A 17,726-nucleotide genomic window follows, 5' to 3' on the forward strand; every position below is an offset into this window, starting at 1 on the left:
TATTGATCACTTTGAGGAAGTCCCTGCAATTCTCGGGACTAGTTTCTGTCATCTGCAAATCAGGGATACCAGCAACCACACTCATGTTATTGTCAGGATCAAATAATAGCCATAAAATGCCCAGTACATTGCCTAGATCAAATAGGACTTTGCAAGTGTCACTCCCTGCCCCCCGCCCAGCACTGTTAGCGAGAGGAGGGTAAGTCATCAACACCTGCTCATGGGCCTGGGAAGTAGTGGACTGACATTAGAACCCAGCACCCAGGTGATCAGGCTAGTGGTCCCTGCACCATGCTACTTGCTTTTAGCTCTAGGGGGTGAACATTTGTGGAAAGAAAAAAAGGCCATCAGCTAGAAAAACATCCTTGAATTTTAGAATCTTGTTTGAGAATTTTTATAGTAACCATCTTTGGTGGTCTTCAGTCAGGCATAATTTGCTCTTTGTTCTTGCACCCTGGTCTTGATATGCCGGCAACATGCAGAAGGAGCAGGAAGTTCTCAAATCTCACTCACCTCCCCAGCCTCCCCTGGACTGCCTGCTTCTAATTCTAATTCTCCAGAGCAAGGCCCCGCCAGCACAGCAACCAAGCAGGGATGTTTTATTTATGGCTTTTATAATGGAGTCTCTTGGGACAATTTTGGTTTCCCATTCCCAGAAGCAAAAATTCATCCACAGAATGTTCTTAAAATTTATTACCAATTATATTTTTTTCCCCCACCACATTCTTTGAGCCACCTTAATAGACTTTAAAATGTCCCTTCACAAAAGTGGGATAATTTGAGTTGTCGTTCATTTGCCTGGTATGTTCTGTACCAAACCAGCACAGTGTCCAAAATGAAGAATATAGGTTGATCATGCTGTTGCCGATGACATAATCCTATGTTGAACATGCTGTGTTTAGACCCAAACTGCAGCCAACCCAGCAGGAGCTTGTTTTTTGCTTCGTCCAGTTCCCTGTCCCTGATTTTCCACTGCCATTGGAAGAAGAGCACCCACTCCTGGAGGCACTCAGGCTTGACGTTGTTTCCATGGTGACGAGACTGACCCAAGACTCCTCAGGTTTCATTTCATTTTTGATCTCAATGATATGATAAAGGAATCGCACCGGCGAGAATGCCAGCCATCTGAGGGAGGAGGACTGAGGAGAGGAAGAGCCATGGACCTTCTGGGACCCTACCTATCAGAAGAACTCCTGTGGGAGCTTCTGGTTAACAAGCGGGTGTGGGTCGTCCTCTGGCAAAGAAGAAGTGGGAGTTACCACAGAGATAACTGGTTTGGACCTGTTGTGGCCAGTGCATCAGATAATTCATCTTGCCTGGGGTAGATCCAGGTTTAGCCCAAGGGAGATTGCCCGAAAAAGCTATGCCATGAGGCAGGCAGAACTCAACCTGAGAATGCCTGTAAAGATCCTGTCTGCCTGTGGGCAGGACACTAACTGGCAGGTGGGGACTAAAAAGCAGGCTTCCGAGCTCCATTTAGCTCTGTGACCTTGGCTAGGCCGGTTACCTTTTGAGGCTGCACTGACCAAACTGTAAAAGCAAGTTGTGGTGAGACTAAGCATGACAACGTACATCAAGTGCTGAGGTGGAGCCTGGCACCCTAGAGCTGAAGAGATGTTGGTTATTGTGATAGTAGTGGTGAAGCAAGGCGGGGCCGTGTGTTCTGCAAAGCGGAAAAATGCATGTGAATCCCTGGACAAATGAGAGGAAGAATCCTAGTAGGATGGTTTATAACTATCCTTTTTCTCTGCATGTATTTTCTCAGCATATTTTAGTTTATATTTCTTCATACTTGGCAAATAGTAAATGTCCCCAAAGACAATAACTTACACATTTCTTTCAACAAATCTTTATGAGCCGGACTTTGTGCTAGAGATAGACAAGATCCCTGCCCTCAGGGAATCTTCGCAGTCCCTTCAGGGAGTACTTGTTTAACCAGGGGTAGTGGGTAGTTGCCCAATGAAGGAAACATCAGAGCCACCACTGCAATTACTGGTTTGGGCTGGAAAGTACAGTTATAGAAAGGCTTCCCAGAGGCCCCTTGCTGCCTGTCTTCCACTGGGCCCCTCCAGCTCTTGACCCAGGCCTGTACTGTGGTCCTTACCAGATTGTATTGTCTGACTCCTTCTGGGGCAGGAACCCAGACTCTTCACAGTTGACTGCCCTAGCAGCTCAGTGAATGTTTGATGAACAAATATTCATGTGGATATAGGGATGGTCATCGAACAAAAGAATTATTCCTTTCAACCCCAACCCAAGAGGAGACTAGTGATATTTATTGACTGTTGTGGGGGAAAGAAAGATTTATTTATTTCAAGATTGTTTTACCTTCATTCCATTGGAAATAATAAGGCAAATGAGAGAGAAGTTGAGAAGATAGGAAAGGTCACTAAAGCGGGCATCTGTTTCATACCTTACGGTGGGAGTAAAGGTTCTCAAATGGTTTCATTTGGTCCAACCTAAGTACAAGGAGTGGGCAGCATGGGATGGTCGGCAGTCATTCACGTAATAGTAAGGAAAAGGGTCTCTCCATGTGGGGTATGTTAGAGAGCTGAGCAAGGTTTTGGGGGCACAAACATGAGTCGTTTCGGCTGGCTGGTCAGAGGGTGATGTGCTATCTGCTGCCCAAAGAAAGTCCTCAGCATTATGGCCTGGTGAGGCCATGTATGGGCTCACTCAGTTATAGGTTGGGCAGTCAGTGAACATGGACTCTAATTCTTTCCATGGGGTCTCTTTAGGTTTAACCTTTTTGTCTCCAGACCCCACTAATCTCTCTGATCATTTTCTTTGCCTCTCTCATCCCTGTCTCTTTAGGGAATCTCTTTTGAGTGAGGGATAGAGGTGGGGACATCTTGATTTCACTTACAGTATTTTCTCCCAAATGCTTTGTTCTTGCCTAGAATCTTTTATTCTTACCTTTGATGGCCTAGAATTTTGAAACTCAAAGCCAAAGAAATACAAATCACGGTTAAGATACAGAATAATTACATCACCTCCAAAAGGTCCTTCACGTCCCTTTTATAATGAGCCCCCTCCTATCTCCAGCCCCCAACAACCACTGATCTATTTTCTGTTAATGTTGTTTTGCCTTTCCCAGAATGCCATATAATATGTAACCCGGTCAATCTGTCTTTTTTTTTTTTTTTTAAGATTTTATTTATTAGAGAGAGAGCACGCGCAGGAGCAAGGGGGAGGGGCAGAGGAAGAAGGAGAAGCAGACTCCTTGCTGAGCAGAGAGCCTGATGCGGGGCTCGATCCCAGGACCCTGGGATCATGACCTGAGCCAAAGGCAGCCACTTAACCGACAAAGCCACCCAGGCGCCCCAATCTGTCTTCTTTCATAATGCTTTAACATAATACTTAGAGATTCATCCATATTATTGCATGAAGCAGTAGGTCATTCCTTTTTATTGCTGACTAGTATTCCATTGAATGAATATACCACAGTATGTTTACCTGGACGTTTCTGTTGTTTCCAGTTTCCGGCTATTAGGAAAAAGTGGCTATGAACATGTATGGGCAGGTATTTGTGCATATTGTGTATATATTTTTACTTCTCTTGGGAAAATTAGATTGCCGAGTTATACGGCAAGTGGTTGTTTAAATTTAGAATTAACTAACAAACTTTTTCCAAAAAGGTTGTGTCGTTTTGCATTTCTACCAGCAGTCTGTGAAAATTCTGTTGGTTTATATTTCAATTTAGTCATTCTGATAGATGTGGATACTCTCTCTCTCTCTCTCTCTTTTTTTTCCTGATTCCTACTGCCACATTCCTCCCATGGAATAAATGTACAGAAATTCCTATCTGACCAAACAAGGAAAAGAGCAAGGAAGAAATTTAAAAGTGGCTTTACATAAGAAGCAAAAATATCTTTTGGTTCATAAGAAAACATAAAGACAAGAATAAAAAAATGAAGAAGTAAGAAAGCAGGTGTTGGAAAGGGGGACCCACGTATAGGATCTCATAAGCTCTCCAAAGTGACTCCTTCTTGTCATCCATCTAGGTAGGAAACAGTTTGGCCAAATACTCTGATTAATCCATTTAGAAAAATCCACTTCTGCTCTGGGCATATATTATAAAACCAACCCCTTCTATTAACTCTTGTGTTCTAACCTAGTCTCCTTTAAACCAGAAATGGGAGATTTTACAGAAAGATGGCTGGGGTGACAGCATTCCTAAAATAGCCATGTGTAAAATAATTATGAAGAATTGCACATTCAAAGGAAAACCTCACCCTGATCCCAAATTATATTATTTCTTAGTTCTTTGCAAAGTGATTTGCCATGAAGCCTTTGAAACCTTTTGAGGAATCATCTTGTTCTTTTCCTTGTTACTCCCCATTCACTTCATTGGCACACACATTTTCAAGATAATCTTGCAATTTATAATCTTGGCCATTTAGTTCAAGGCCCCAGTGAAACTCTTATGACCTCTAAAGAGGCTGCTAGAATCAGCATCTAGAAAACTCGGATCTAAAATGAAGACTACAACCCTTTCCTTCTGCATGAGAATTGAAAGAAGGCATTTCTTCCAGGGGTGTATGGAATATACACTGGGGGATCAGTTTACCCAGAAGTTGCTTCTTGTACTCCTCTGTGTGGCTAACAGGAGGAACAGAATACCCTGAGTAGTCTACCTGAGAGTCTCTACATCCTGCTGCTTCTCCTTTTTCCTTCTTTTGCTGTTCGTATCCAGAACTGCCTATATCAATCGCCTCTCCTTTTCCAAATGCAAGAGAGAGCAAGAAGGGAGAAGGGTGGGAATTTTGAAGAATTGAGGTAATACGCTGACTGGTTGACAGTGCTTACTTTTGGTTTCTAGGCAATAAATCATAACCTACAAGCAAAAGGCCACTCCTGCTTTCAGCTACCATCTGGATCCATATTCCCCAAGGCCCTGTCTCCAGGGTGACCCAATACTATGGTAAATACAAAACCTGCTGAGATTGAGTGTCCATGTTTGAGAACCAGACTCTAGACATTTGGTTCAAAGAGTGATGGTGACACAATGGGGTCAAGTGAAACTGTCAGGAAAATAGCTACTAATAATAGCTCATATGTATTGAGCACTAGCTCTGTGCCAATCATCAAATGCTCCACATGTTCTTTTTTTCATTAGCCCTCACATTAACCCTATAATGGAGGTCCTATTATTAACTCAAGTTTTAAAGTGAAAAACAAAACAAAAAACTGGGATGCCTCACTGGCTCAGTCCATGGGACATGTGACTCTTGATCTCAGGGTTGTGAGTTTGAGCTCCACATTGGGTATAGAGATTACTTAAAAATAAAAAATCTAGGGCGCCTGGGTGGCTCAGTTGTTAAGCGTCTGCCTTCGGCTCAGGTCATGGTCCCAGGGTCCTGGGATCAAGCCCCGCATCGGGCTCCCTGCTAAGCGGGAGGTCCTGCCTCTCCCTCTCCCACTCCCCGTGCTTGTGTCCCCTCTCTCGCTGTCTCTGTCAAATAAATAAATAAAAATCTTTTTAAAAAGGGGCGCTGGAGTAGCTGAGATGGTTAAGCATCTGCCTTCGGCTCAGGTCAGGATCCCAGGGTCCTGGGATTGAGCCGCACGTCTGGCTCCTGGTTCAGTGGGGGAGCCTGCTTCTCCCTTTCCCTCTGCCTCTCCCCCTGCTCATGCTCTCTCTCTCTGTATCTCTCTGTCTCAAATGAAAAAATAAAATCTTTAAAAAAAAACTTTAAAAAAATGAAAAATAAAAAATCTGGAAAAAAATAAATAATAAATAAAATTAAAAATACCCTGAGGCTTAGTGAGATGGTGACTTCCTAAGGGCCCCCAGCTAGCAGATGATAGGCCCAAGTTTTAAACCTAGGTAATGTGACTCCTGAGTCTTCATTCTTAACCACCCTACAGTATAACTACCACTAGAGCCCCATTACAGGTAAAATCCCCAGGTAGATCAGTCTGCCAATGGGAAAGTGTGAGAAAAAATGTTTTCCAGATTTCGAAATCTACTTTGAAAATCAGTTCATTTCAACAGTCATTCATTTATTCATTTAACAATTATTTTTGAATATGTATAGATGCTGGGGATACAACAGTAACAAGATAACTATGGTTCCTGCCCTCACGGACCTTACCATCATAAAGAGAAAGTTTGTAAAGAGAAAATTGCAATTAAAAAAAAAAATGATGGGTTTCATCAGAGGTGTGAAGGGGCAATACCAAAGAAGAGGAAGAGGTACCTGAATCTGGCTGTGAGAGTGAGAAAATGCTTCATAGAGGAGGCATCTTTAGGAGCTGGTTCTCAAAGGTTAAAGAGGAATCACAAATAGACAAGGTATGTGTGGATGCATGCAAGTACGTAAGGGAGGGCGTGGTGTTGTACCCAGGAGAAAAGGAGGAAGCATTGTGGGCAGAGAGGGCAGCCCAGCCCCACTATTCCAACCCGAGGGAGCACATGTTTGGTGATGCCAGCAACACAGGGTTCAAGGTAAACAGCAGAAGAGGAGAAAGAAGCTGTGTAAAGTGGGTGAGGCCAGGTCTTGAAGGGACTTGTAAGGAGTTTGGGTTTTAACTCATGGGCAGCAAGAAGCCATTCAAGGATTTTTTTTTTTAAATGTTTTATTTATTTATTCATGAAAGTCAGAGAGAGAGAGAGGCAGAGGAAGAGGGAGAAGCAGGCTCCCCGCCTAGCAGGGAGCCCGATGCGGGACTCGATCCCAGGACCCTGGGAACATGACCTGAGCCGAAGGCAGACGCTTAACCATCTGAGCCACCCAGGCGCCCGCCATTCAAGGATTTTGAACAGACACATGACATAACCAGATGGGCATCAAATTCCAGCTTGGTCAGTTACGGCAGGAAGGATGAGAGAAAGAGGCTAGATGGGAACTGGGAGATAATTTAGGAGGATGTAGTAATATTGCTGATGAGAAAAGATGCAATGCCTAGCCAAGGGCATAACCGTGGAGATAGGAAGAGATGAATGAGAGTATGACTAAAAAGGCAGACTCCACAGGACTTGAGGATTATCCAGTGAGGTGGCATAGGGGTTAAGTGCACAGGCTGTGTGGTTTCAGACTGCATTGATTTCATACACTTCTTAGCAGTGTGACTTGGCCAAGTTACTTAAGCCATCTGCCTCAGCCTCCTCATCTGTAAAATGAGGATAATAATAGTATTTATAGCATAGGGTTATGGTAAAGATCAAATGAGATCCAAATGCCTAGAACAGTGTCTGGCATAGTAAGTGCTCAACAAATTTTCTCTTTTCATTATTTTAGTGATAGAAAGGGAGGGATCTAGGTGGGTCCCAGGTTCCTGACTTGGGTCACCATGCCAACATGAACTAAGTGCAGGATACTCTCCTTGAGAAAGCTATAGTCTAATAGAGCACCTACTAGAAGCACTGTGGAACTGATCCTAATAGGCCACAACTAAGATTTGCTGTGCTTGTTTAGCTGTGGAAGTAAAAACTGACATTGCTGAGTAGCTCCAGATTCTGGGCTGCCTGACTCAAAGCAGTATTTTCTGCCTTTATTCTGATCGCGTTTCCCCAAAGATATTTTTCAAACATCAAAAATATTTCATGTGATCCTAATGTTCTGAAAGTCATCCCAGATCATTGAAAGAAAGTACTAGGAAATGCTCCCTGAAAAGGTAATTTCTTCAAATATATATATTTTAATTTAACTAAGCGTTCTAGAACTTTCTATAAGTTTTTCCCTTAGACACTTTAGTATAAAAGGTTTTCAATAAGTATGTTTCCTTCCATCTATCCATCCATCCATCCATCCATCCATCCCCATCCATTGATTCATCTATCTGCCCACCCAGCCCTCTATCCACCCACCCATCCATCTACCCATCCACACTGTGTGGCATAGTGATGAAGAACATAGAATTTGGAACCAGACACACCACTATTAAGCTTTACTATACCTAGTAGCAGTGAGACCTTGAGGCTGTCCTGTCACCTCTCTGAACCCAGTTCCTTGTTTGTAAAATGAGGATTCAAACAATCTCCGGGAGCCCCTGGCTGGCTCAGTTGGTAGAGCTTATGACTCTTCCTCTCAGGGTCCTGAGTTCAGGCCCCATGTTGGGCGTGGAGCCTACTTTCAAAACAAACAAACAAAAAAAACCCACCAAGTATCTCCTCACAGTTCTCCTGTGAGGATTAAATGAGACAATGAATATAAAGTATGGAGCACAGCACTGTGCATGTACTAATACTTGACTACTGGTAGCTGCTTTTATTATTCTGCAAGCCACACACCATGCCGGACACTGAGCATGCAGCAGTGAACAAGAGTTAGGGGCCCTTCCCCAAGGAAACTTCCAGTCTAGAGGAGGAGAAAGATATGAATAAGTAATTTCTCCCAAACAATTTCATCTCATTATACAGCACTGCTCTCCTCCCAATTTATTAGGTTCATAATTGAGGGCTTGTCTTTGATTCCTCTCTTTTCTATCAACTCCCACCCCCATATCTAACCCATAGGGAAGTTTTTTTAGCTCTACCCCTAAAATATATCTCAAATCTGGCCAGTTTTCACCATCTCCAATGCTACGACCTGGTCCAAGCATTCATCTACCTTTCCCTGGACATCTGCAACAACTTCCTTAGCTGGTCTCCTTACTTGCACTCGTGCCCCTTACAGCATATTTCCCAGAATAGCCACAAGGATCCTTTCAAAGCATAAATAAGACTTTGCTGGTCCTCTGCCTAAATGCTGCAGTTAGAATAAAATTCAACCTTCAAGGCCCTATGTGTACTCTTGCACCTGCAGCTTCGCTGCCCACGACCATGTGGAAATTCTTTCTGTACCTTGAATGCATCAAGCTTGTTTCTGCTCAGGGACTTTGCACTGAGGTGCTGCTTAGGATGCTCTTGTCTAAGTCCTCCCATGCTTCTTGCCCATCAGTCTCTGGTCGGATGTCCGCTCAGAGGCCTCCTCTGGCAACCCCACCTCATTACTCCTGCTCCCCACCCCTGCACTCTATTCTCTAACCTTGTTTCATTTTCTTCAAATCATTTCTCTCTCTGTCCTCCCTTCCTGCCTCCCTCTTCTCACTATTTTTCTTTCTTCTTCGATCTCTACATATAGCTGGTCTCATGAGGGGCAGGACTTTGTCTTCTCACCTCCGTATCCATGTGCCTTGAATGGTACTCAGCACATAGTAGGTGCTCTGTAAATATTTTTTAAATTAACGATTGAATGAGTGAAGGAATCCCAGTAAAATGTGTGTGACCACAAGAACAATCCTGCTGGGGCAGCATGGTGACAACTGCTCAAGGATGCTTTGGAAAACATTCCCATCTGTCTGAGAGTTAAATGCAGTGCTGCCTGATAGCAAGAGTCATAAGCTCTACCAACCATGTCCTGAAGTGTCCTTTCACCTGGTTCTTAGCAATACACAGATGAAAAAGCTACTGTAGCCAAATGGTTGGTGAAAAGAAGACCTGGCCACCATTCTTAACAGAGCAATCAATTCCCTCCCTAAAAGGGGTACTGCCAAAATTTTACAGTTATTTTATAGCCGATATAATAACAAACACTCCCACTGGTAGAGCACCTAGTACATTCCATTCATCTCGTGTACCTCTTGACTACTTCTTACACCGACTCTACAGAGTAGGTATTATCCTCCTCATCTTGCATATGCAGAACCTGAGGCCCAGAGAGGAATCCTTATTTGTCTAAGGTCACAAAGCTGGTAAAAGGGGGGGCTGGGATTCAAACCCAGGTCTGTCTGGCTCTGATGTCTAGGCTGGTTCCACAACACTCTAGAGGGTCAGCTCCTTCAAGTGGGGGGTGGATGGTGTGGATATGACCTAGCTAATGCTAATTTAGAGATAAAGAGTTCTAGATAGAAGTCTCTGTAATGAGCCTGCTGGCCCAGTACGAATGATGAGTTTTATCTCCTGTAGGTCAGAGCAATTTGGTGTCTGGGGATTCAAGGGCAGGATTGTGGGGACCATGGAGAAAACTGTTTTCAAAGACAGGAAGGGCTTCCCTGGGCTGTGTCAGGGAGGGTAGTGTGCTCACAGTAATGAGCACATGCTGGGGGACAGGAACAAGGAAGAGATTGTAGGGAAGCAAAAAGTGTTACCAGAAAGGCTCTGGACAGAAGACAGATGGATGTGGGGGTGGGGCAGAAAGGAAAGAGAAGTAAATGCATCCACAGCAGGAGACTTGGAAGAAGGGTTTTGTAACCCCTGCCCTTCTCCCAGGATGTTCTTCACTGCATCCCTGGCTGAGATACACTTTCGTTCTTGTTAGAACCTTTCACTAAGACACAAGGAAACTCAGCTGAGCAGTGAGGGAAGACCTTCATGGGCAACTGCCACTGAAATCCCAAGTTCTTAAATGTCACCACATCAGAGAGGCCTTCCTTCATCTAAATGAGACACCCCTTCCCCCCATGACTCTCTATTACTGGACCTGACACTTTCTCAATAGCATTTCTCACAATTTGTAATCACATATTTATTAATTTTCATAGTCATTGCCAGGCTCTCCCCCTCGGGCCGAGACCATCTTTGTTTTATTCACCAATGTGTATTTGGAACCTAGAACGGTGTGAGGGAAATGTTCAAGAACTATTTGTTGAACAACTGAAGGGGTGAATGTTGTCCAGGCAGCTGATCCTTAAATCAGGTGGTCTTTGTGGCATGTGAATAAATTACAGTGTATTCATCCCCCTCAACAGGTGCATATAGGTAAAATCAGGTTAGAGTTAACACCAAGGATAGGTTCAAAGAGGAATTAAGGATTGCTATCCAGGAGGTGTCAGGGGAAGTCCTATTCCTTGGCCTACTGAGGTGAAGGGAATTCTGGGCTGCTTTTATGGAAATGAGCCTAAGTCAATTTAGCCCTAGCTCTCTCCTCCCACACACCAGTCCCCAGTCAGTGCCCAGTTGGGGGCAGATCACGGTGGGGCAGGTCATGCTAAGGCTTGCCCCACTTCGTGCTGCCAGGAGCTCTGGCTCCCATCAGATATATGCTGGCTGTTGGCTAGAAGGAAGAAAGCAAGCTGTAGCAGGAATGAAGTCCACCCCCTCCCCTCCAAGACTTGAAGCTGTCGGCTGAGGGAAGCCAGCTGGTACCAGGTTAAAGAGACCATTATTTGCCACCTAATAAGCAAGTGTTTGGGGAGTTGGGGGCAGATTATTTCTCAGCAGCTTGGAAAACAGGGCATACATGATATTTTGTTTCTCCTTTGGCCTTGCTGATAGCAGTTTACTCTTGAGTTTTGGTTGACCTGATACTTTTCAGGGAGACCTTGAAATATAGATAAGCCCACTACAGTGGAACAGATATATGCCGCTCCCTTCCCCTTCACCTACCCATTCTTCCTGATACCACCCTTCGTGTATGAACTGTGATCATGGTTCCTAGGGAAGAAAAATGCAGCCAGGAGACTCCTCACTGCAGCCTCAGCAAGATGCACTGCAGGCCAGATTGGGCCTCAGTGTGGGACTTCTAAGTGGTATGAATCTAGAGAAGGGAAACAAAGTTCAACTTGTTCCTGTGAGCCTTCATATCAGAGATGTGTAGGTCATGGGTCTGCACAGTTAGAGACGCTGATCATTTTTGTCCACTAGTGTGAGAGGCTTGGATGGCCTTGGTTTGCCCTCACGTTTCCTGCCTTTCATTTTTCTGGAAAGAAAATTAAGAGTTTATTAATCACCTACTATATCCCAGGTACTGAACTATGCATCTTTTCCAAAGTTGTCTCATTTCATTTGTATTAAAACCATTTCAGGAGAGATTATTATCCCCTTTATATGCATGAGAAGATGGAGGTTCAGAAAAGTAGAATAAATTTACTAAGCCCTCTCAGCCAAGAGGCTGAGTCATAATTTGAACCCGGGGCATCTCACTCCTAAACTTGTGTGTTCTTCCTATCCAGGGTTCACAAAGAACAAAAATGCTGGAACACATTACAGGGTGACCTGACTATGTTGCTTAACAGTATGAATTTAACACTAAACATTGTTTAGCGCATCTGCTTTTACTGGGGAGAGACAGAGGAGGGAGAGGGGGCTGGCCTGAAAACAGTTCGTTTGCTGGGGTTCAGCCTGCTCTCAGTGCCTAGTCCCATCCAGACAGTCGGAGCCTCTCTAAAAAAGCCACCGTGTTATTATAGTGTCAGAGAAAAGGTGACCTCGGTAGCTTGGACCAAACCCCAGCTTGGACCAGAACTTCCGTCCAGGGTAGCTGACTCTCTTTTATTGCATAACAGCCACATTTTTGCAGCCCTGTCCAGGAATATCTGCGGGAATAAAGGCTCCAATAAAATGAAAGTTATCCTGCATGCTTGTCTCCTACCCTAAACCGGGGGCAGCTCAACAAGACAGAAATCCCAAAGCAGCAACTTGTCCTGGAGGCCAATGGCGTAGTCACCCCAACCTGTGTGCAGCTGCTCCTTCTGCAGAAAACAAGCCCCCAGCTCTGCCGTCTGGGACTGAGTGTGAGCTCTACCGGCCCTCGGCAACCCAGCTCCAGGAAGTTTGCTGCTTCCTTATTTGAGATGTATTACTAAACTGTAATCATATTGTGAGTGGAGCCAGCCAAAGCAGTGGCTATTAATAGGGAGGTGAAGAAAGCTGACTCAGGAGGAGGCTGACTTAGGCTGAAGGGGAGAGCCTGGCCACCTTGGCCTACAATCCTCAGCGAGAGGTCAGCGAGAGAGACAGACCTGAGCTCATTTCGCTCCTGGGCCAGAGTCAGCACGATCTGGATTTCTCAACTTTGGAAATAGAAACCTGAGGCGGTCCCGATCAAAGGGATGTGCAGCCGACCTTCCCAGGGCCTTGGGGAGTCTCAGAGCCCTGAACACAAATAGCTTAAATAGCTCTGATGCAGCAGAGCTGTAACTCTCCCCTGCCAGGGTGACTTGGAATGGGCTGTGGGGGCTACCTTCTGCAGCCTCCCTCAACCGAGAAGCCAGTGCTGACCCAGCCCTGCGCCGGCCAGAGCTGCCCCCCGGCAGAGACGTCAGAGGAGGGAGAACCTATTTCGGGCTTCCTGATACGGCTTGGGGAAGTGGTGTTACAGAAAGGTGGAAGCAAGGAGGTGAAGGTCCACAGCGAATGAAGGGCATGGTGCAGAGAGGCCTGATCATGTGGCAGAAAGTTTTCGGTCATTTCTGTTAATGCAATGCCTTGCTCAGGGAGTTCAGGCTTCAGCCATTCGGTAGACACGCCATCACCTAGCAGCTGGAAAGCAGGATAGATTCCCACATCTGGCCCATGCTGCGCCACAGGAAAAACAACTGCTCCCGGACGCTGCGTTCAGAGTATCCCTTGCTCCGTACCAGGCACGGAACACACGCTCTATATGCCGCTTCATTTAGTCCTCACCCACCCCAACAGGGGGGTATCATCACCCCTCTTCTCAGAGGGAAAAAGTGAGATTCAAAAAGGTGAAGTGACAGTGGCAGGGCTAGAAGGTGACAAAGATATAGGACTAAAACCTAGGGCTGTGGGCAGCCTGAGGAAGAGCCAGCTGCAGCAGGCTGCCTTTGTGCCCGAGGCTCGCCCCCATCTTTCCCCGGCCGTGCCTCCCTCTGCCGCCACTCTGGTGCCCGCACTGAGTCGGGGTGATGGCAGTCTGCGTGTGTGTTGCTGGGAGGTGCTGGAATCTTCTCTTTGTTCTTTTAGTTGGTTAGGCATGCCTGGGTATGTTGCCTCAAGGTGGAAGATTCGTTTTGGTTCCTGGATCTCTGAAGAAAGAGGGTCAGGTGGAGAACGGATATGGAAGATCCGCTCCTGTCCCTCCTAAAAATATTTACTAAGCACCTATTGGGCTCAGCTCTGGATGGCTTGGGCACTTTCAGACTGCAGAACAATTTAAAGATACTATTGATCTGGTCTTTTTCTCTACTATTTTTCACATATCCTGGGGACTATCCGCAGGGGTAGATCTCTTCAATTACATACATGTCGTAATAGACACCTTAGACACTCCGATGTATCTATCAAGTACTTCTTCACGGAAAAAGTGGACTTTCCTTCCACCGATTGTCATTTGGGTCACTTCCTGACCCTGAGAAAGATCCCCAGGACCCCAGACCCCAGCTCTTAAGCTCTAGCAAGTTCATGAGGGAAGGGAGCCCGATGCGGGGCTCGATCTCAGGACCCTGGGATCATGACCTGAGCCAAAGGCAGACACTTAACCACTGAGCCACCCAGGCGCCCCTGGTCAATTCTTTTTTTCTTCCTTTTTTGAAAGGCAAACAGATAGCCTAACAATCATAACGGTCAACAGGGTGGTGGCCACATCCAGGTTCAGGCAGCTGCCTCCTCTCACTGTAGTCAAAGTTAATTAATTCCCACTGTACCTTGAACTAGGTCACCTGCAGGTCTGTGCTGAAGCCTGACCTGGTGTTGGGGGAAGGCATTTCTTGTCTGGCTCTTGCTGTGCTGTCTTGGGCAGGCGGATGGAGAAGGGGGTATTTTTCACCTTTGCGTGGGATTGTCTCTCCTCTTCTCCTCCCGGGAGGTGACCATTTTCAGATCTGTGGGTGGGGAGGAAAATCTTCTCTTCCAAAAATAATCTCTTTCTGCAGTGGGGTTTGAAGCTGGACCGAGCTGCTAATGCTATTTTTACCCAGCTTGCAATTCAGGGTGTAAATAGCAACTCTGGCTGTTTTTTCCCATAGCTGACAACAGAGTCAACCTCTTTAAGGCAGGGGCATCCTGGCATTTTGCACAAAGGAAACAGAATAAAGGTTGTTCTCAGGCCCAGGGAATGATCCTTGACCATTAGGTCAGTATACAAACAGGGCTGGCATCTCCATGGTTGTGCTGTCTCAGTCACTGCTGTAAACACCAGGCCCCATGATAGCTCCTCGGCTGAGGCCGGTTTAAAGAGGCGCGATGTGGAATCACGAGGGAAAGACAGGCCCATAAATCTCTGCCTGAGCATGCTGAGGGTTCCGGGAGCTTGAGCAGCTCTAGGTTCCAGCTGACTGTTCCCCTCGCCCTCCCTCTTGCATTAGCAAGCATTTCTTCTAAGGTTGCCCCAAACCCACCAGATTAGGAGCTGAGGAAAGACAGAAAAAACACCTACCCAAGGCTGTCCAGATGACAGAATGTCTCTATAAAAATAGATGCCTCCCATTTCTCAAGTGACTGGAGACCCCACCATCTTGAGTATTAGGAAGTGTCATTTAGAGGTCATGCTAAGAGGATTGGCTCCCTCCATGCTGCATATGAGCAGAAGCCGTGAGAAGCTAACCAGAGCGTTGGGTTGTGTCTCCAACCGGCTTGGGTGGGGTGGGAAGTTCAATTTCACAGAGGACCCCTCATTGGTACTGTTGATGAGCGCGGTAACCGGCAAAGACAGAGGTGAGCTCATCACATTTGGCAATTCCCTATTGTTTCTCTTCTGGGGAACAAACATACTTCACTGGCTTTTTTCTGAGGCCACTTTTCTTACCCAAATCTTTCCCTGGGGCCTTTGGACTGAAATTAGAAAGGAGCTATGAGTCAGCAGGAATGCCCTTCATTCTGAACTCTTCATGGAACTGCCCATTCCCTTCCTCTAGGCATATATTAGTCAATCATCAATCAATAAGAGAATTTCTCAAATATCTACTGCATACTCAGAACTGGGCATTTAGGCACATGGTTCAAGTTTCAGGTTCTTCCAGCAGATGACGTGTGGGCTAAGAAAGGGATTGGAGGGCAGGTAAGCAGCTGAGTAACCCCCATATTTGCTTTTTGGGAAGTGGTTTCTGTGCAGTTCTTCGGAATTGATTCTGGGCAGCTGTTAAATTGCAAAACTCACTGCCAATTATCAATAGCTAAAGTGGCATCGGAGAGCTGCTGATGGTAAAAATAGGAGCAGGTAACAGATGAGAAAATAGCTTTGCATATGAGGAGAGAAGATGGGAACATATTGTCTCACTCTGCTGTGTTATGGGTTTCCACTGTTAGCTTGGGTTCTCTCCCAGAACTGACCAGCAAAACCTACTTAGTGTGACCTCCAGCAAAAAGTCTACCAGGGAGCTGGGCAGGATGAGATCAAAGCTTTGTGTTAGCAGCAGGAGGAGATCTGTGCTGGTTCAGGGTATCCTGGTTCTCACTGTGCTCAGAGTCACATTAAACAGCCAACACCACAGTTTTCAATAAAACTTGTTGAATTTTAAATGTACCGTTATGTACCAAATCTACCATATGTAGCAAATGTCTAGTTGATCTGGTAATTCATTTGTCCCCAAACTTCAAATTTACAAACAATGGTTTTTGGAGCCTTGATGGTAAATGTTTACCTTAAAAAAAAAAAAAAAAAAAAACCCCAAAAACGGAAGCAGGAAAAAGTGCCCTGGTGAGTGAAACCAAAAGCAAGTGGCAGACAATCATTTGCTAGACTGACCGTTTGTTTTGAAAAATGCTCCCAACCCCAGCCTTGACATTGGGGAAATTTGGAACACCGTAACAGACTTCCTGTCTAACATTTCCCTAGATTTCCTGGAATCCAATTGGAAGTACCGTTTCCCCTGTGTCACCAAGGAGTTAAACTTTGGCTGGGCTCTCCTGGTGACTAATAGGTACCGTGTGGCTCTGAGATCAGCGAGAAACTGACAGTCGGTGTGGGAAGTGTGAGGTGTCAGTGCTCTTGCAATGCCTTTGATGGGCATGGTGAGCAAGCACAAGGATGTTTGCCACCTAGTGCCCCTGATTGTGTGATTTTAACGTGAATTCTTATTTCTTCCTGTGAATTTTGCATGATTTTAAATGAAGATCTCTGACTTCTTCTGGAGCTTGATATTACCATAGTGTGCGAGTTATTCCGTGGAGAATGATACTTTTAGACAGCTAATTCCTCTACTTTGAAAAATAACCCATTTTGATTGAAAACAAGGCAGAATCAACTGACCTAACCAAATCATAGCTGACAAGGGTTACGGAGATTTGGTCTTCCTACTCTAGCTGTTTTCATCCTTGTGAAAGGAGCCCAATTAGCATAACACTCTTGGCTTCTCTCCACCCCCTCATTCTTCCCTGGGAAGGAGGAGTGGTTTCCTATGACTGGTGAGTTTGCAAGGAGAAACTGTTGTCTTATGCTATCTTCTCTTCCTTTCTTCTTGGGGGTCAACATTGCTCCTCTAGGGTGAGAAGGGAAGGCCCTTCTGGCCCACCTGCCTATCACTGAGTGGCCACGTCTGTCTAATTCTGAGCTTGAGTATTGGGAAGATCATTTGTCTGCCAGTATCAGCCACATTCTCTAATATCAACTTTATTAGTAGTAAAGGTTATTTTTGCCCCTCATCTAGCTTACAACAGTCCTCTACTTCAGTTCAAAACTCGGAGAGAAGTGGGGGGGACTGCTATGTTGGGGTCTCTACAAAGACCCCAACATATTTACTGGGAGACTTCCTGGTGGCTAGAAAAAGCCTTGGGTTGAGGTGAGACCCTGGCTTCTAGGTCCATGTCACTACTTTCCTGTAGAACACTGGATCATGATCCCAGGTCATGATCCCAGGTAATGATCCCAGGGTCCTGGGATCAAGTCCCGCATTGGGCTTCTTGCTCAGCGGGGAGCCTGCTTCTCCCTCTGCTCCCTACCCCCCGCTTGTGCTGGCTCGCTCTCTCAAATAAATAAATAAAAATCTTAAAAAAAAAAAAAAGAAAGGAACACCAGGTTCTTCAGTAGTCAAAGGAGTAAAGGGAGTTTATAGAACGTGTCCCTCCCAGCCGGCACGTATCCATTCAAAACTTATTTATTGAATGCCTACTGTGCACCAGGGGG

Source organism: Phoca vitulina, unplaced genomic scaffold (genome assembly GCF_004348235.1).
Source record: "Phoca vitulina isolate PV1807 unplaced genomic scaffold, GSC_HSeal_1.0 scaffold40, whole genome shotgun sequence".
Classification (NCBI taxonomy): Eukaryota; Metazoa; Chordata; class Mammalia; order Carnivora; family Phocidae; genus Phoca; species Phoca vitulina.